Source organism: Aotus nancymaae, unplaced genomic scaffold (genome assembly GCF_030222135.1).
Source record: "Aotus nancymaae isolate 86718 unplaced genomic scaffold, 86718_ANA_hifiasm-v0.15.2.pri h1tg000008l, whole genome shotgun sequence".
In the NCBI taxonomy this organism is placed as follows: domain Eukaryota; kingdom Metazoa; phylum Chordata; class Mammalia; order Primates; family Aotidae; genus Aotus; species Aotus nancymaae.
The window spans coordinates 44,216,301-44,237,014 of NW_026988419.1; the positions used below are offsets into that span (position 1 = coordinate 44,216,301).

General features: G+C 35.3%; 1 long non-coding RNA gene across 1 annotated transcript in view; it reads left to right on the forward strand.

The window, feature by feature from the left end:
- The window catches only part of LOC105725138 (uncharacterized), a 34,754-nt gene extending 14,910 nt beyond the window's left edge, over positions 1-19,844 (forward strand). Inside the window, exons 2-3 of the long non-coding RNA XR_001109218.2 lie at positions 18,147-18,242; positions 19,788-19,844. This is a non-coding gene — a long non-coding RNA (uncharacterized LOC105725138). The remainder of the gene's footprint in view (positions 1-18,146; positions 18,243-19,787) is intronic.
- The last annotated feature ends 870 nt before the right edge of the window (positions 19,845-20,714 follow it).

The following is a 20,714-nucleotide window of genomic DNA, read 5'->3' on the forward strand; positions in this document are numbered from 1 at the left end:
ACCATACCCAATGAACCTTGACCTGCTCCCATTATCATGAGTAGATAGATGAATGATCATTGTTTTAGTATACAAAGTTTCAGAGTGGTGTGTTGTGCAGCAATAGATAAATGTTACCAGAAGTTTATGAACTCAGTATTCTTAGCAAAAACAAATAAAACAACATCAAAATAAAATATTACTATGTTCTATGTTGATAGGTATTTTATAAATATGCTGCTAAATGAGACAATTGAGTTCATGTCCTTTGTAGGGACATGGATGAACCCGGAAACTGTCATTCTCAGCAAACTGACACAAGAACAGAAAATCAAACACCGCATGTTCTCACTTTTTGGTGGGTGTTGAACAATGAGAACTCATGGACACAGGGAGGGGAGCATCACATACTGGGGTCTGTCGGGGGAAATAGGGGAGGGACAGTAGGGGGTGGGGAGTTGGGGAGAGATAGCATGGGGAGAAATGCCAGATATAGGTGATGGGGAAGAAGGCAGCAAATCACACTGCCATGTGTGTACCTATGCAACAATCTTGCATGTTCTTCACAGGCACCCCAAAACCTAAAATGCAATAAAAAATAAAAAATAAAAATTAAAAAAAAAGAAATTCTTTTTCAATGAGCTTTTATGAATGTACCACATAAATGAGAAAGGAGAGTAACAGATTTTAATTTTTTAATTATGTCATAAGTCTGTACAGTTATTCTTAGTCCACTTAGGTTGTAGCTTTGTGATGAGATTAGAAACAGTGATTTGAGAGAGTTGGTGAGAGAGGAAATTCTGAGGTTAGTGCTGGTTCAATTTCCTTTCTATGTTGAGGTAGCACATTACATGGAAGGAAAGCTTCACATAAAAAGGGGCAAGACGGGGGTCTAAAGAGAGAAGGAACTAGAAATAGGTCCCCCTTAAAGCCCTCAAAAAAGGCAGAAGTTACATTAATTTTGTTCCTCAGAAAATAATAATTTCCATATAGTTTTAATGGTCCATTCACATTCTTGTTACAGGATATTTTATATGATGCAGTAAATTAATGAAAATAATACTTGGATATATTAATGAAATCATAGGTTCAAATTGGGCTTAGCTACTGCCACGCCATGTGCATTGGACAAATCATGTCACTTTTATGAATCATAATTTCCTTTATATCAAGTTGTACATTAAAAAATACAATTAAAAAATATTTCTTGCAATAAAGGTCTGTAAGGTTTAAAACAATAAAAAATAAGAAGTAAATTAAGTGATTACTGCCCTTCCTTTGAACTGAAAATTTTTGATCCACAATTAGGGCTTAAAATAAATGCTTTACCTAGATGTTTAATTTATGTTTCTGTGGCAGTTGTTTTCATGGATTATTAATATATTTAGTTCAACAAAAAATACTGCATCTGTGATTCTGATAGTTTCAGGCTAAAAATTAATAGGAAAATGGCAGGCCCTTCTAGAAGGCATATAGTTTTGGAAAAGGCATTTTATAGATTTAATAAAGATATGAAAATTATATTTAAATTGCATATTTTAAAAATACATAAAGCTTTTAAAAGACTATGTTTAACCCTGGTATTTCTTGCAACACTAAAATCTGTCTGTTCTACTTGACAAAGATATTTACATGCCTAAGAGTAGTCAGTCATTCTCTTAGGAAATCCTCAACCAGCCATATGTGTGCTATTAAGCATTTTCATTTGGCTCTTCACTGCAATTAGCATTCCAAAGGTTATGCTGACTGGTTGTGGATACCATATGTTTGGCATCAGTCTTTAAAGTCCTGCCACATGTTCGTTTTGATAGCACAAGCACTATGGTGAAGGGAAACAAAAGCTTACCAAACATTTCACATCAACATCCAAGCCCTACTTTTAAAAATCAAGTATAAATACTATGTCCCTATTGTTTTCAATGTTCATGTTCCAAAATATATATTTAAAACAAATAACAATGAAAGTTGGAATTTAAAAATCTACCTTACATTTTCTAATCAGTTGGAAAACACTTAAGGTCGAAGTTTTAACTTTATCTAGAATTGAAAAATTGCTCTAAACTTTATCTAGAATTTTCTAATTAGTTGGAAAACACTAAAGTTAAAGTTTTAACTTTATCCAGAATTGATAACCACTGGGGTCTTTAAATCTCTTCTATCACGTCTTTACAGAAAGTGTGTGTAAGAACACTACTTTGTGAATATACAATAAGCAGTAGCTTCTAAATTGGGAAATCAAGTGAGAGTTTGGTTTAGTCTGCTTCCAGTAAAGAAAAGGAAGATTGCCATCAAAATGGTTCTTCAGTGCCTAATAAGATGGCTCAAAGGATTTGCTGTCCTTGTATTTGCCTTTTATTCAGTCATTTCCTGTTTGGCAAGCAAGTGGTCTCAGTTGATGACTGCCTTGTAGAGTTGAGTAATCAGAAAGAATGTAAAATTCTTAATAGGCATAGTGGGACCTAAAAGAAGCACAGGTGTTGGTAGTCTCTCTAGAAATGGTAAAATGAGAATTTTTAAAATGCTTCATTCTTTATATTTGCAGCCATTTATTGCCAGCCTGTAAGAACAATGAGAACGGCATTTCTCCATCTCTGTCTTTGCATCTGTAGAAAAGAAATAGTGAATTTACCTCACTTTATAATGGTTGAACGGAATGAGCATGGAGAATACCACCCACGTCTTAGGACTAGATTCTAAAGCTATTTGACTTACAGTTGGCAGGTGTTTCATCAAAGGTACAAAATACAGACCCTCCTTTGCAAAACTTCTGATTCTGTAAAAGCTTGAAGATTGAGAGAATTAATATGCCATGAAAACTTTGTCAACTGAAGCAAGAATCAGAGAGTTTATCTTTTACACCTGGTCAACCAGTGGACATAGATTTCCTGAATTTTCTCCAGGTTTCATCGGGATTACAGATGTTATGTTCATTAGGAATTGTGTTCCAGAGAGATGTTGATTTGTTTATTCTACACTTACACAAAAATATTTTTGAGCTACTACTAAGTGCCAGCTACTCTACTAGAAAAAGAAAATTCAGAAGAGTTCAAGACAAGCACAGTGTCTGCTCTCCTGGAGCTTATAGTCCAGAGGTGAAGCCATTAGACCTAAAAAAAAAAACAGTTATACAAATTGGTATGTAATAAAAATGGCATAAAGTAATGCAAACCTAAGGTGCTAGGAACTATGTGAATGTATTACTGGAGGATCTAAACTCATTCTAGGACTTAGGGGAGATTCCCCTAAGGAAGGAACATTTATTTCACTTAAGGTCTGAAAGATGAATAAAAAACAGCAAGACAAGGAGCATGAGAGTGGGAAGCTGGAATGTGTTTAGCTTGAGCACTGACTTTGGTAGTAGGGGAAGTTATTTTTCTCAGATTATCTCATTTAAATACAAATTTCAAAGGCCAAAATGCTATTTAGAAAAAGTACAATTTGAAAATCTACCTGTAGTGGCACAAACATATGCAAAGGAAAATAGTATGAAATAACTAGAAAAATGTTAAAATTGGAACAAGAAAAATATTGAAAATATTTTGAGGCATTCTGAAATTAAAATATGGATATTACATGAAACATTCAGTAGTCACATAAGACAATGTGTTGATTAAAATGAGCAACCTGACACATTTTGGTGTTTTTCCACCAGTGAACTAATGGAAATTGATGTTAATGTAGAAAGGCTGCTGCCAAGACCAACGTGGGGAATTGGAAGCACTCCTCAGCGATCCCTGGCGGCAGTACTGTTAAGCTATTTCTCTGCTGGCTCAGTATATTATCACACCCTCCTGAGAAGGCAAGGGAAAATCGTGCCCAATATGTTACTAGTGATATTCTGGGCAATCATTCTGCATCCCTCCTTTCTCGTTATTGCCAATACTCCACAGGCAATTTTCACCACTACTCTCTGAATACAGGAATCACCTGATATTAGCATTGGAAATATAATTTAGAATTATATGAAGTCTACCTTAATAATAAATGCATGATATGTTAATAATTTTTTAAAGAGGCCAGTGTGTCCCATTTTGCTATATAAATCCTCTTGACTGGTTTAGGAAACCCTCAAGTAGAACAACTGGACCAAACAATTGTCCTGCCACACGAAGGCACATGTGATTCAGGATGCTTCTGACATCATTCAGGCTGTATTTCAGAACTGTGATTGTGGGATAGACCAACTTACAGAGAACTATGGACTGTAGCTTCTTTGGTAATGATGCTGGCAACTGGTCAGGGAGATCCTAAGGTACATAGAAAACACTCTGAGGAATCCAAATGGTCATTGTGACCTAGGACAGATGAGTCAGCCTACTTTAAACATTTAAGAGCATTCCCATAACTTTTCTTTATCCTTGTGTCTCCAAGTCCAATAGATGGAAAAAATTGTTTGAAACATTCAAAAGCAGCCACTGGGGGAAGGATCAGGCTGTGTTTGCCTTTTGGAAACCTCAAAGCTTTGGCAGGTAGAGGCAAATGAAGAGGGGTGGGGAGCACCACTACAGTCTGAAAAAGGGAGAGCTGGAAGAATGGTGCCCACTAGCAATGGAGCCAAATTGTAAGGTCATAGGGAAAAAGAACTGGAAGTTACTTAGGAGTAACTGTACTAGAGCCAGTGTCTTCCCACACATGGCCTTGGGTGGCCCCTTGGTAGCACATTTGCCAGGCCTAGCCCCTCTGCTCTAATCTAGTACATTTAAATACATAGAGATGATCAGCAATTTCAACTATAGGAAATGCCTCCTCTGCCTTCTTGTTTGTTTCTCTTTAATTCTATTACTATCTAAAATGAACAATTTGGTAGCATTCGCACATCATTTCCACAACATAAGGCAGATGCTTTCTTTAGTCTCTAAAGCTTTAAATATTCCCTGCAAGTTACAAAATTGGATAGATTCTAAACATTTCCAAGTTCAACAAAAAATAATCCAGTGTAAGTCAAATGGCTGAGTCAAGCACAGATATACCATCTTAGAAATTTAGTTCCAATAATTCTTTTTAAAATAGTAGTAGTATTAGCAACACCTTACATTTATGTAATAGGTTTTTACAGAGCTTTCAGATGTACTGCACTTGTTCAAAACAACCAGTGAGGTAAGTGGAACAAGAGTTGTTATCCACATTTTACAAATGAGGAAACTGAGACTCAGAAAGACTGATGTGCCCAAAGAAATGCTGAGGGGGTAATGCCAGGTCTAGAAGCCAAGATCCAGATTCCAAGTTTATTCTTTGTTCCATTACTCAACACTGCCTCTTTTTCCATTTTACAGGAATCATCCAGACTTATTTTTAATTTGAAAGAAGAAGATAGATATTTGAGAAATGGCTTTAAGGTTGTAAAGAAAATTTTCAAGAAAGTAAAACTAGTGCAAACCATTATATAATGAGGTAGTACTTGGCTTATCCATATGTGTTACTATCTAATGCCTGGGAATCATTGAATGAAAAACACCTTTATATAGTTTACACCCAAGAGACTACCATAATTGACTTTTTTTTTTTTTTCTGAAAATAGCCATATATAGTCTAATGCTCTAAATCTATGAGACATTTCTAATAGTCTGTTTTCCATAGCCCCTAATCATAAATACAGCTTTCACTTCTCGTTTTAATTTCAAAATACAAGTTAAAAGACTGGTGATTTTTGGATCATTTAGTTTTTATTAACTGATTTTATTTTCTGTAGGAATAAAATATCTTTATAAATTAACACATTCAATGTACATAATTTATTTCCTTTTCATAATTTAAAGATGGACTTGACAGTTGTTAGTTAACTAAAAAGGTCAAATTTTTAAAAAATAGATCAGTTTGTTTCAAAAATAATTTAAAATATTCTTGTTAGAATTCAAAATCTGAGCTTAGATTCAAGTGACAGTGCATTAATCAAGAGTGAAATTTGTTGTGTGGCTACTTAAATAAAATGTTTTAATTATAATAAATTAGTAAACTTGCCTCTTTAGTTGCTTTACCATGAAAAATCAATAACATCTATCAAATTGCAACTTTACTTAAAATTCTATACCTTCTCATTTTCTTTGCAGATTTGAAAGAAAAAAGAACACCTTTATCTTAAGTTTAAAAAATAGTCAAGCTGTATTAATGCACTAAGGAGAATGAAATACACCAGTAGGCAGAAACATAAACTAAATGGCTAAGCTAGCAGCTCTGAGGGCTATGGTCCTGAGCTTGCAATCGAATATGAATCCAAGGACAGAAATTGCTCCTTTTCCTGACTTTGGAGGAAACATCAGTAACCCTGAAAAGAAACTGAAAGCCTAAAAAGAATTTTACAGAAGAATGTTTTTCTAATACTGTAGAGGACATAGAGAAGTCATTTATTATTGAAACAAGGAACTTTCCTCTCTTGGACAGGAAATTACATAATTCCTTGGAATGCAAGCCAAACTTTCAAAATGAGCAACTTAATTTTATCCTACTGAAAAGTAAGAATCTGTTAAAACAGGCCTTTAAATATTTTTCAACTTTATTTTTAATTGACAACAATTGTACATATTCATGGGGTACAGTATGATGTTTTGATGCATATAAGCATTGTGAAATAATCAAATCAAGGTAATTAGCATATCCATCATCTTAAATAGTTATCCTTTCTTTGTGGTGAGGACATTTAAAATCCTTTATTTTAGTTATTTTAAAATATACGATGCATTATTATTAACTATAGTCACCTTGCTGTGTAATAGAATACCAGAACTTATCCCTCCTACCTAACTATAACTTTGTACCCAGTAACCAATGTGTTCCCTTTCCCAGTTCACCTCCCCTAAAACCTCCAGCCTCTGGTAACCACCATTCTATTCTCTACTTGTATGAGTTCAACTATTTTATATTCCACATATAAATAAGATTATGCAATATTTGTTTTTTTGTGTCTGGAAGCTCTTTAAACATTTTAAGACCATATGAATGTCTTAGATGCAGAGATTAAAAGTACATGGGTGGTATGAAGTCATAAGCCCTGGAACAAGAAGGACTATATTCCACAGCATGGAATTTGGTGTTTTATCTTCAGTTTTATAAGTAAACATTTTTATTGAAATGAAGCCTGCTTATGGAAAAGTACATAAAACCACAGTGTACAGGTTGGTGAATTGTCACAAATAAACATAATCATATAACCACCACAAGTCGAGAAATAAAACATCACCAGCTTCTCCGAAATTCCCTTTATGCTCCCACTCCTGCCACTAGCCAATTTTCCACCACACAGATAACAAGTATTCTGACTTCTAACACCAATACTTATATATATGTCTTTCTGAATTTTTCATAAATGGACTCATAATCACACCATACAGTTTAAATTAATTGGGGGTCAAGTCTTTTATGCAGGTTTCTGATTGTGAGATTCAGTCATGCTGTTGTAAGTAACATGTTTCTTTATTTTATATGCTAATTGTGTCCATTGTATTATTATGTCACAATTTAGTTATGCTTTCTATTATTGGTGAGTGTCTAGATTATGTCTTGGTTTATGCATTATGAACAATGCTGTGAACATTCTTGTACTGTTTCTTGGTGGCTCATTATATTCCTAGGAGAGAATGTCTTGGGTCATAGCAAATGCATATGTTCAGATGCTGTCAGTTTTCCAAAGTTGTTTTACCAGTTTACACTTTTATTTAATTGCCCACATCCTTTTCACCACCTAGAATTGCCACTTTTAAAATTCCATGCTTTTTAATTTACAGTTCCCTGATGTCTAATATGTTAAGCAGCTTTTTACATATTTACAAGCTATTTGGAAATCTTTTCTCATGAACTCTGTTTTTTTCCCCACTTCTTTAAATTTGTCTTTCATTTTTTTTATTTATGGGGGTTCTTTTTTAAGGAAATAGTCTTATTTTATTTTAAATAAATCGTATTGTGTGTATTTAAGATATACAGCATGACATTATGGGATAAATACAGGCAGCAAAAAAATTACCATAATAAAGCAAATTAACACAACTGTCATCACATATAGTTACACATATTTTCGTTTGCTTTGAAGGCAAGAGCAGTTAAAATCTAATCATTTAGCATATGTCTCATATACAGTACAATTATATTGCTTGCAGTCTTCATGTTGTACATTAGATCCTAAACTTGTTCTTCCTACATATTTGCTACTTGTATGCTCTGAATTGTACCTCTCCACTTCCTCTTTATCCCCACTCCTCCTAACCACTATTTTGTCCTCTATCTGTATATATGAAATAACTGATATCATGCAATATTTTTATTTTAGCATCTGACTTATCTCACTTAGCATAGTGTTCTACAGGCTTATCCATATTGTGGCAAATGGCAAGATCTCATTATTTTTCAGAGCTGAGTAATATTCTATTATGTATACATACCACAATCTCTTTATCCATTTATCTAACAACAAACAATTAGGTTGTTTTCATATCTTAGCTATTATGAATAATGCTGCAAAAACATAGGAGTGCAGATATCTTTACAAGATGGTGATCTTATTTTCTTTGGGTATATTCCTAGAAGAGGGATTGCTGGGTCATATGGTAGTTCTATTTTTGATTTTTTAGAAACTGCCATACTATTTTCATAATGGCTATACCAATCTACAGTCCCACCTACAATGTGTAACAGTTCCCTTTTCTTCACATCCTCACCAACATTTGTTATCTTTTGACTTTTTGAAAATAGTCATCATAACGGGTGTGTTGTGTTAAGAATGGTCTTTCATAGTGGCACTGATTTTCATTTCCCTGATGATTAAGGTTATTCAACACCTTTTCATATACCAGATAGCCATTTTTATATCTTCTTTGGAAAAAATTCTATTTAAGCCTTTTGCCTGTTTTTGAATCAGGTTATTTGTTTTTCCACTATTAAGTAGTCTAAGTTCTCTATAAATTTTGAGTATAAACCTCTTACATAAATGGCTTATAGATTTTTTTTTTTCACAACCCATAAACTGGTATTTTTTTCAGAGTTATCTGTCTTTTTTATTATTTATTTACTTAAATTGACATAATTGCATGTATTTACTGTGTACAAAACGATGCTTAAAGTATATATACATTGTTGAATAACTAAATCTACCTAATAAATATATGCATTAACTTACAGGCTTGTCAATTTTGTAGTGCCAGTGGTAATGTTTACTCTTTTAGCATGTTTCAAGAATACAATATATTATTAACTATAGTCACTATGTTGCACAACATATCTCTTAAACTTATTTCTCCTATGTATCTTTTTTTTTTTTTTTTGAGATAGTCTTGCACTGTCACATGAGCTCGAGTGCAATGGTGGGATCTCGGCTCACTGCAACTTCCACCTCCTGGGTTCAGGAGATTCTCCTGCCTCAGTTTCCTGAGTAGCTGGGACTAGAGGCACACAACAACACACCCGGCTAATTTTTTAAAATTTTTAGTTGAGACAGGGTTTCACTATGTTGGCCAGACTGGTACCAAGCTCCTGACCTCATGATCAGCCTGCCTCGGTCTCCCAAAGTGCTGGGATTACAAGGCATGAGTCACCGTGCCTGGCCAAATATTGTATTCTTTAACCTACATCTCCTCAACCTCCTCCTGTTTTCAGTCCATAGTGACCACCATTGTACTCTACTTTTATGAAATAAAGATTGTAACTTCCACATATGAGTGAGATCATTTAGTATTTGTCTTTATGTGCCTGGTTTATTTAACTTCACATAATATCCTACAGGTTTATTCATGTTGTTGAAAAATAACAGAACTTTCTTCTTTTTATGGCTGAGTACTGAGTAATATTCAATTGCATATGTACCCCATAATTTATTTATGCATTCTTCCTTTGAGAGATACTTGGGTGGATTTCATACCTTAGCTATTCTGAATAATTCTATAACAAACATGAAGGGTATAGATATCTCTTTGATATACTGATTTCATTTCCTTTGGCTATACAAACAGTATACTGTTTTCCATAATGGCTATACTAATTTACATTTCCACCAATAGTGTATAAGAGTTCTCTTTTCTCCACATTCTTGCCAGCATTTGTTATTTCCCTGTCTTCTTGGGAGAAATGTGTATTGAGGGCTTCTGATCATTTTTTAAAATGAGGTTACTTGTTTTTCCACTATTGAGTGGTATGAGTTCTTTACAAATTTTGAATATTAATCCTTTATCAGTTACGTGATTTGTGACTATGTTTTCTTTCATACTCTGTAAGCTACCATTTAATTTTGTTGATTGTTTTCTTTGCTGTGCAGAATGTTTTCGGTTTGATACAGTTCTCCTTATTTATTTTTGCTTTTGTGGCCTGAACTTCTGTGTGATATCCAAAAAAATCATTGCCAAGGCCAACGTCAAGGAACTTTTAATATTTTGCTTTATAGGAGGCTTTTTTTTCAGTTTTTGGTCTTATATTTGGTCTTTTAACCATTTTGATTTGATTTTTTTATGTAAGCTATGGAACAATTTCATTCCTTTGCATTTGGAAATCCAATTTTCCTGGAACCATTTAGTGAAGATGCTGTTCTTTCCCCTTGTGTCCTATTGGAGCCCATCTCAAAAATTAGTTAACTGTAAATGCTTGCATTTATTTCTGGGTTCTCTAGTCAGTTCCACTAGTCTGTATATCTGTATTTATGTCAGTATCAGAATGTTTTTATTATGATAGTTTGTAATATAATTTTAAGTCAGAAATTGGAATGTCTCTAACTTTGTTTTTTTTGTTTTTTTTTTTTTTTCGGAATTGACTTGGCAGTTTGGGGTCTTTTGTGGTTCTATATGTATTTCAGGATATATTTTTCTGTTTCTGTGATGAATGTTATTGGGATTTTAATGGGGATTTTGTTGGATCTGTATATTGCTTTGGGTAGTGTGGACAGTTTAACAATATTAAATCTTCCCATACATAAGAATGGGATTTCTTTCCAATTGTTTGTATCCTCTTCAGTTTCTTTTGTCAGTGTTTTCTGTATTTTCTTGTAGAGGCCTTTCATCTTCTTAGTTAAATTTATTTCCAGGTTTTTTTTTTTTTATAGCTATCATAAAAGAAATTGCTTTCTTTATTTCATTTGCAGCTAGGTTCTTGTTTGTATATAGAAACACTACTTATTTTTTATGTTGATTTTGTATTCTGCAACTCTCGTGAATTCATTCATTAATTCTAAGAGTTTTGTGGAAACTTTGTGTGTGTGTTTTACATATGGCACTATGCTATATGCAAGTAGACATATGCTTCTTCCTTTGCTTCTTCCTTTCTGATTTGGATGCCTTTCATTTCTTTTTCTTGTCTGAGTGTTCTTGCTAGTACTTCCAGTACTATGTTAAATAGAAGTAGTGAGAGTAGGCTTCCTTGCCTTGTACTGAATCTTAGTGGAAAAGATTTCAGTTTTTTTTCCCATTGATTATAATGGGAAATGATATCTGTGAACTTTTCACAAGTGGTCTTTATCACTTCGAGGAAATTTTCTTCTATACCTGAACTGTTAATGGTTTGTAACAAGAAACAATGCTGAACTTTGTCATGTGTTTTCTGTGTGTCAATTGAGATGATCATGTGATTTTTACCTTCCATTCTGTTAATGTGATGAATGACATTGATTGATTTGCATGTGTTAAAACAGTCTTTAATGCCAAAGATAAATCACACATGGCCATGATGTATAATCTTTCTGATGTGTTGTTGGATTTGACTTGCTGATATTTTATTGAGAATTTCTACATAAATTTTCATCAAAAAATTAGCCTATATGTTTTTTTTCTTAAGATGTCTTTGGCTTAGGTATCAAAGCAAAATTAGTGTCATAAAATGTGTTTGAAAATATTCCCTCTATCTCTATTTTTTGAAATAGTTTAAGATGCATTACACATATGTATACTGTGGCACTGTTCACAATAGCAAAGACTTGGAACCAACCCAAAAAGCCATCAATGATAGATTGGATAAAGAAAATGTGGCACATATACACCATGGAATACTATGCAGCCATAAAAAAGTATAAGCTCATGTCCTTTGCAGGGACATGGATAAAGCTGGAAACCATCATTCTCAGCAAACTGACACAAGAACAGAAAATCAAACACCACATGTTCTCACTCATAAGTGGGTATTGAACAATGAGAACATATGGATACATGGAGGGGAACATCACACACTGGGGCCTGTTGGAGGGTAGGGAGCTAGGGTAGTGATAGCAGGGGGTTTGGGGGATAGGAATGGGATAGCATTAGGAGAAATACCTAATATAGATGACGGGGTGATGGATGCAGCAAACCACTAAGGCATGTGTATACCTATGAAACAAACCTGCATGTTCTGCATATGTACCCAGAGCTTAAAGCATAATAATAAATAATAATAAAAGAATTCATTAATATTAATTTTTCTGAATGTTTGATGGAATTCAGCTGTCAAGCTATATGGCTGTAGTCTTTTTTTTTGTTAGGAGGTTTTTGACTACTTATTCAATCTATTTATTAATATGTTTTATTGGTCTATTTAGACTTTGCTCCTGACTTCATCTTGGTAGGTTGTATTTTTCCAGGAATTTATCTCTTTTCTCTACATTTTTCAATTAGTAGGCATACAATTTTTCATAATTGTCTCTTGTGATTCTTTTTATTTCTGAGGCATCTATTGCAATGTCTTTACTTGCATTTTTTATTTTATTTACTTAAGTCTTATCTCTTGTTTCTTAGGCTAGTTAAGAGTTTGTCAATATTTAAAATAAACTCTTAGTTTTATTGATTCTTTATATGGTTGTTCTGTTCTCTATTTGACTTAAATATCTTATTTTTGTCATTTATTTCTTTTTTCTGATTTTGAGTTTAATTTATTCTTCTTGTAGTTCCTTGAGGTTTAAGTTTAATGTTATACTATTTAGTTGAGATCTCTTATATCTTTTCATTTATAACGTAGGTATTTGCTGTTGTTATAAACTTTTTTTTTTTTTGAGATGGATTCTCTCTTTGTCACCCAGGCCTGAGTGTAGTGGTATAATCTTGGCTCACTGCAACCTCCATCTCCTGGGTTCATGCAATTCTTGTGCCTTAGCCTCCTGAGTAGCTGGGGTTACAGACACCCGCCACCACACCTGGTTAATTGTTTTGAGTTTTTAGTAGTGATGTGGTTTCACCATGTTGGCCAGGCTGATCTTGAACTCTTGACTTTAGGTGATACACCTACCTCAGCCTCTCAAAGTGCTGGGAGTACAGGTGTGAGTCACTATCCCCAGCCCGTTGTTATAAACTTACTTTTTAGATCTGCTTTTCATCTACTTCGTGGGTTTTGGTATGTTGTGTTTCCATTGCAATTTGTCTAAAGACATTTGAATCAATTTCCTCTTTGAGCCATTGGTTGTTTAGGAGCATATTGTTTAATTTCAAAATATTTGTAATTTTCTAAGGTTCCTACAGTCATTGATTTCCAGTTTTATACTATTGTATTCTGAAATGATAATAGATATTATTTTAATCTTCTTAAATATTTATGGCCTAACATATGGTCTATACTGGAGAATACTTCACATGTGCTAGAGAAAAATGTGTATTCTGCTGCTGTTGGATGAAAAGTTGTGTATGTATGTGCTATGTATCAAATATGTCCCACCAAAGTTTTTAGGTTTTTGTTTTGGAAATCTAATTCCCAACGTAACAGTGTTGGGACCTTTAAATGATGATTAAGTCACAAAGGCTTTGCCCTCATGAATTGGGTTAATGTTGTAATCAGGGTAGTCAGAGGCTTATTGTGGGTCTGGGCTCCTGATAAAAGAATGAATTGAGCCCCTTTCCTCTCTAATACATGCACGTATTCTCTTGCCCTTCTGCCTTCTGCCATGGAATGATGTAACAAGAAGGCTCTAATCAGATTCATGCCCATCAGCCTTATACTTTCCAGCCTTAGAACGGTAAGAAATAGATCTCTGTTCTTTCTAACTTACCCCATCTCAGATAGTCAGTTATAGGAGCAAAAAATGGACTAGGACATCCTGTTAGGTCCATTTGGTCAAAGGGAAATTCAAAATCAGAATTTTCTTATTGATTTTTTGTCTTGTTGATGTATTTATCTTTGAAAGTGGGACACCAAAACCCACTAGTATTATTTTATTTCTGTTTCTCCCTTTATATCCATTAATATTTGTTTTACGTATTTAGGTGCTCCTCTGCTGGGTGCATAGATATTTATAATGATTATTTCCTTTTGACAAATTGACCTCTTTATCATTAAATAAGGACCTTATTTGTTTCTTGCAATAATTTTTGATTTCAATTCTTGAAATCAAAATTTTTTATCAGATGTAAGTATAGCCACCCCTGTTCCCTTTCGGTTACGATTTACATGGAATATCTCCTTCCATCCTTTCCCTTTCAGCTTATGTGTACCCTTAAAGCTTAAGTAGGTCTCTAATTGACAGCATATAGCTAGATCTCTTTAAAAAAAAATTCGTTGAGTCATTCTGTCTTTTGATTGGGGAATTTAATTCATTCAACTCAAGGTTACCTTTGATGGGTGAAGATTTACTACTGCCATTTTATTATTTGTTTTCCAGTTGTTTTGTAGCTGCTTTGTTTCCTTTTTTCTCTCTTGTCTGTGTTTATGATGTGATTACTTTCTGTAGTGCTAACCTCTTATTCTTTCCTCTTTATTACTAGCTGTTGTAGGTTTTTTGTCATTGTTTTGTGGTTAGCATGAAACTTCTATAATGCTCATGATTATAATCTATTATTTTAAGCTGATAATTTAACATTCATTGCATACAAAATCTCTAGGCTTTTACGCTGCCCTTCCACAGTGTATGATTTGATGTCACAATTTGCATCTTTTTATATTAAACATTTCTTAACAAGTAATTGTAGCTTTAGTTATTTTTGGCCATTTTGACTCTAATAAGAGTCAAAACTTATCTTCATACTAGAGATATGTATGACTTATTCACCACCATTACACTATTTAAGTATGCTGGATTTGATCACGTGTTTACTGGTATTTGTGAGTTTTGTACTTTGTGATAAACTCATATATGTGTTTAAGATTTAATTATGTATAATTCACATGTATTTATATGTATTTGTGTTTATTATCCTTTTTTTCCTACCTGAAGAATTCCCTTAAGCACTTCTTGTAAGTTAAGTCTAATGGTAATGAATTTCCTCAGTTTTTGCTTGTCTGTGAAAGGCTTTATTTCTCCTTCATTTTGGATAGATAATTTTGCTGGGTATAGTATTCTTGGCTGATAATTTTTTTTTCTAAGAGCACTTTGAATATTTATCTCATTCTCTCTTGACGTTTAAGGTTTCTGTTGAGAAATCTGTTTATAGTCCAATTGAAATTTCCTTATATGTGAAAAGGAAAAGCATTAGTACTTAATTATTTTCCCTTGCTGCTTTTAAAGCTGTCTTTGTCTTTGACTTCTGAAAATTTGAAAATAATAGGCTTTGGACAGTGCATCTTTGAGTTGAATCTGTTTAGAAACTTTTGAGCTTCATGAACCTAAATATTCATAACTCTTTCAAGATTTAGAAGGTTTTCATCTTTTTTATGTTAAATAAGCTTTCTGGATCTTTGTCTCTTCTCCTTCTGTAATTTTCATAATGTGAATATCTGTTTGCTCAGTGCTGTCTCATAAGTCCTCTAGGATTTCTTCACTCTTTATCATTCTTTTTTCTTTTTTCCCTTCTGATGAAGTTATTTCAAAAGACCTACCTTCAAGTTCACAATCTTTCCTTGCTTAATCTAGTCTGCTCTTGAAGCTCTCAATTGTTTATTTATTTTATTAATTACATTATTTAGCTCTAAGATTTCTGCTTTAAAAAAAAAAAAGTACCTCTTTTTTGAGTTTATCATTCAGATGATGAGTTATTTTCCTGATTTTAATGAATTATGTTTTTGTGTCCTTTTATAACTCACTGAGTTTCCTTAAGATTATTAATTTGAACTTATTTCAGACAATTCAAAATTTCTATTTTTGGGAGGTAGGCTACTAAAGAATTATGTGTTTCTTTGATGGTGTCAGGTTTCTTTGCTTTTTTTATATTTCTCATATCTCTTTTTTGATGTTTGCACATCTGCTGGTGCAGTCATCACCTCCTTTATAGAGTGGCTTTCATACAAGAAGACTTTCACCAGCAGTTGGCCCTGAAGGTGCCAGCTGGGCAAGGTATGGTTGCTCTGGTTCCATGTGGACACAGTGATATACCCCTGTGTAGCTTCTTCAGTTGAGATCAATGTTAATAATGCACACAGGTGCTTCAATGATCTAGGCTTCAGGAGTTCGTGGCAGTGGCAGTGGCTGCATAGGTTACAAGGTCAGGGGCTTTAGAGATACTCCTATTCTTGTCATCCTAATGTGTGGAGTCTTAGCTGAGAGGGTCTTTCTTGGTATTGGATCTGACACAGCCTATAGGCAGCCATAATGGCACTGGGATTGAAGGCACATGTGCTCAAAGCAGCTGTGGAGTGGGTTCTTAGGCTGTCTTGAAAATTACTATAGCACCTGTGTCCCAAGGCACACAAGTACTCTTTAAGGCATGAGTGAATACAGTTCTCCCACTAAGCTAGGGGTCTATTGTTCTGAGGCACACTTCAGCAGCTCAGGCCCGGGGGCTGAAATGTAGCTGTGGTTCTGACCTGCAGGGGGAGGCACAGCACAGGCACAGTTCTGGGGAAGAAGGAGTACACTGGAGGCTAGGTCCCTGGGAGCAGGGTTAAAACTGCAGTTTGGGACCCAGAGCCATCAGAACATAGTGGCAGCTCAGGCTCTGGCGGATGAGTGGTGACTTTGCATCCTAGGATGGTGGTACATGACAGTAGATATGCTACTGGTGGGACCAGGTACTATCGTGTCCCACCATCCCAGGATCCAAAGTGAGGCCAGGTTCAGGAGCAGCAAGGACCCAGGGATAACAAAATGCTACTCTGGCTTATGCCCTGGGAGTGTGAAGAGCAACACAGCAACCACTCCACTCCCTAAAAAGGCCGAGTGCTTCTGCAGCTTGGCCTGTGAGATACTAGTCCAGTTTTAGATAGGTGGGGCACTGCAGCAATTCAGCCTAAGCTGAGTGGCATAGCTCAGTCTAGGCTCTCATTCTGAGGCATAAAGCACAATGTCTTTTCAGTCACTAGAAAGCACATCTACGTGCATCAGCAGAGCTTCTGGATCCCTGGAAGTGGGGCAACTGTGCTGCTGGGAGTTTCAACTCCTCCAGTGTGCCAGAGGCTCAGAGCTCCTGAGTGGAAGTTGCTGCCTCACCTATGGTGTGGGAATGTGTGACTACTCTGGTGTGCCAGAAGCTTGAGGTCTTTTAGGAGTGGGGCATTGCATTTGTTTTAACCCAAGAGGAAGGTGTGCCAGTGACTGGAAGGATGGACTGGCTCTGCAGTACCTTGGCTCTAGGATGTAGGGGATAGCAGCAGATATGCTTAGGGATGGCAGGCTACCAGATGCATGTGGTGCAGTGGCACTGAGCCTCAGGGATGGAGTGGTGCAAAGCTACCTGACCTGGAGCAAGATGCATTCTAACAGTAGCTCCATTTCCAAGATGGTGCAGAGCAGTAGCAGGGCAGACCATAGCAGGGTGCGAGGGGTGGGGGTGTTGGGGCAAGTTACAGTATCAGCTCCTTCTCTGGGGCTAACTCAGAATGTAGACTCTAGAGATCTCCCTCAAGTGGGCCTCAGAGCCTGTGAGGACTACAGGTGTTTCCAGTAGCAAAGACTGTAAGTGTCCATGGTGGTGCTTGGGGCTGGTGGGGTCTTCTTGCTTATCAGAATGTCCCTCCTTGTTCTGAACTAATTCCAATTGGGAGAATGAGGTGATGGAAGCAAGGTGTTTCATTTCTTCTCTATGGAACCGCTGTGGGTTTCTGTGCTCTACAGGATTTCGGCTGCTTCTTTGCTATTCTCTAGTGCTCTCCTTTAGTGTTTTTGGTAAAATGTAGTTTATTTGTTGTTTGAATTTTTTCATGGGGAGAAAGAGTGCTAAAAAGTTTTAGTCAGCCATCTGGCTATTGTCACTCCAATGGGCCTTTTAAAATTTCTCTGGAGATTTCTTTATCCATGGGTTATTTAGCAGTATTTTGTTTGACTTCCAAGAATTTAGGATTCTTTTTTCAGTTACTTTTCTGTTATTGATTTCTAGTTTAATTCCATTGTGGTCAGAGAAAATAATTTGTATGATTTCTGTTCTTTTTTTGTTCAGATGTGTTTCATTGTCCATGTGGAAGGAAGTTCTATGTGAGCTTGATGAAGAACATGTATCCTGCTATTGTTGGATGAAGCATTCTGTAAAGGTCAAGTACGTCAAGTTGAGTAATGGTGCTATTCAGGTCACCTACATCCCTATTGATTTTCTGCCTGCTGGTCTGTCAATTACTGATAGAGGAGTGCAGAAGTCTCCACCTATAATAGTACATTTGTCTATTTCTCTTTTGAGTTCTATCATGATTTGCCTCATACATTTGGGTCTGTTTATAGATGTATGTATATTTCTATTGACCTTATCTTCAAAATCACTGACTTGTTTACTTAGTTTTGTCAAATCTATTGAGGAGTGCATCAAAACCAAAATCATTTCTGGTTTTGATTTGTGGTATTTTCTATTCTGGCATATTGTTTACTTTTTCCCACCCAAAGGACGTTAGAGCCTTTAACATCCTGTGTTGGGCCATTCTTGCATTGCTATACAGAAATACCTGAGAATTAGTAACTTATAAAGAAAGGAGATTTAATTGGTAGACAGTTCTGCAGACTGTACAAGCATGGCATGGATATCTGCTTGGCTTCTGGTGAGACCTCAGAGAGCTTTTCTCTTGGCAGAAGGTGAAGCAGGAGTAGGCACAACACATGGTAAGACCAGAAGCAAGAGTGAGCATAGGGGAAGGTGTTACATACTTTTAAACAAACAGATCTCATAAGAACAAACTTACTATCATAAGGACAGCACCAAGGGAGATGCTGCTAAACCATTCATGTGAATTCTATCCCCATTATCCAATTACCTTCCACTGGGCCCCACTTCCAACATTGGGGATTACAATTCAACATGAGATTTGGGGCCAAATATCCAAATTATATCACATTCTAATTATAGTTCTTTAAAATTTCCTGTCATAATTCTAACAGCTGTGTCATATTCTAGTCTGTTTGGAAAATGTTTTGTCTCTTCAGAGTGTGTTTTCTTCTTGCCTTTAGGAGTGCCTTGTAAATTTTGCTGAATCTCTCACATGTTTGTCAGGCAACAGGAACTGAATAAATAGATCTTTATAGTGACAATTTATATTAATCTGGCTGGTAATTGGGCTGTGTTTAATGTTTGCTTCAGTTAATATCTTAGTTTTTGCCTTATTTCTTGACTTTAGTCTTCCTCAAGTACTTCCCCTCAGAGAATCTGTCTTTTGCAGCTTTTATAGTACTAATCACTGAGATTATACTAGAACCCTGCTGACATGGTGGTAAGGCATGGATGGAGAAAACATTCTATAATTTTCCAATTAAATCTCAATCAAGATAGGCACATGACTTTCATAAATTGTGTCTCCAGTGACATACCTTTTCCTTTCTATTTTATCTTCTTTATTAACTCCCTCTCTTAGCTGCAGCATTCTTGACCTATTTACTCAAACCACTAACACCTTTGACTGTGACTATATTTGCGTCACTACCACCACCACTCCAATACCCCGGAGAGACATAAATGCTAGCGGGAGATAGTGCAGAAGGAATTTTCTTCCCTCAATTAGCAGAAGGCTCTGACAAAGTACTTTTCCCTAGAAAATAGGCCTTTTTGTGGAAAAGTCTCTTAGTGCATTTCATAATTATTACTCTTCTCCTTTTCTTCCAGAGCCAAGAGAGGATCTTTCTCAGGTGTTCACAATTTTCACAAAAGTGGGCTTCCTAGAGGTAAGGCCCACAAAATAGTGGAGACTGGCTGAAATTTCTCACTCTAATGTTATTCCTCACTCAGCCTTTGACAGTTTACCAAATTTACCATTTAAGTGTTCCAACCAGTTTATGGCTCCTGTGGCTTCTACTCCAAGTAATCAGACCTTGACGCTGATGCTCTGGCTTTGCCTGTGTCTTCAGATTTTGGCATAGTGTTTTTTCCTGCAACCTCAAATATCTGAGGAGACAAAGAAAAGCCACTGATTTTCAGTTTGTCTAGCTTTTTATTATAAGGATGGAAGTTACAATTTACAAACTCTTTACATATCAAAGCTGAAACTAGAAATCTAATGTGTGTTTTTTATATAATCTAGGTAAGTATCATTTGTTGATTACATTTATACATATATTCTTTAATTTTTAGCTAAACATTTTATTTTTTAATGTGGTTGGAATGAAGAAAACTTCTAATTTTAATGTCATACAATTAGTCTTTCCTTTATTAGTATTTTGTGCCTTTTCCACTATGAATAAATTTTACAAAGATATTCTTCTATATTCTCATCTAAAGCTTTTTTTGTTTAACATTTCATATTTAAATTTACAATGCCCCTGAAATTGGTATTAGTATATGGCATGGGATAGGGTCAAGACTATTATTTTTTCCATATGCTATGTAGTTGACATGGCACCTTCATTGAAAGCACAGTGCTGTCCCCACTGGTCTGGTCTTAAGTCAATTGTCCATATAAGTGAGAGTGTCTTTCTAAACTCTAATCTGTGATGTTGATGTGTCTATTTGTGTTTGTCTAGCATATTATTTTAACTACTCTTATAATAAAGGTAGTTAACTGTTTAACTATGCTTAACTACTTTATAGTGCCTT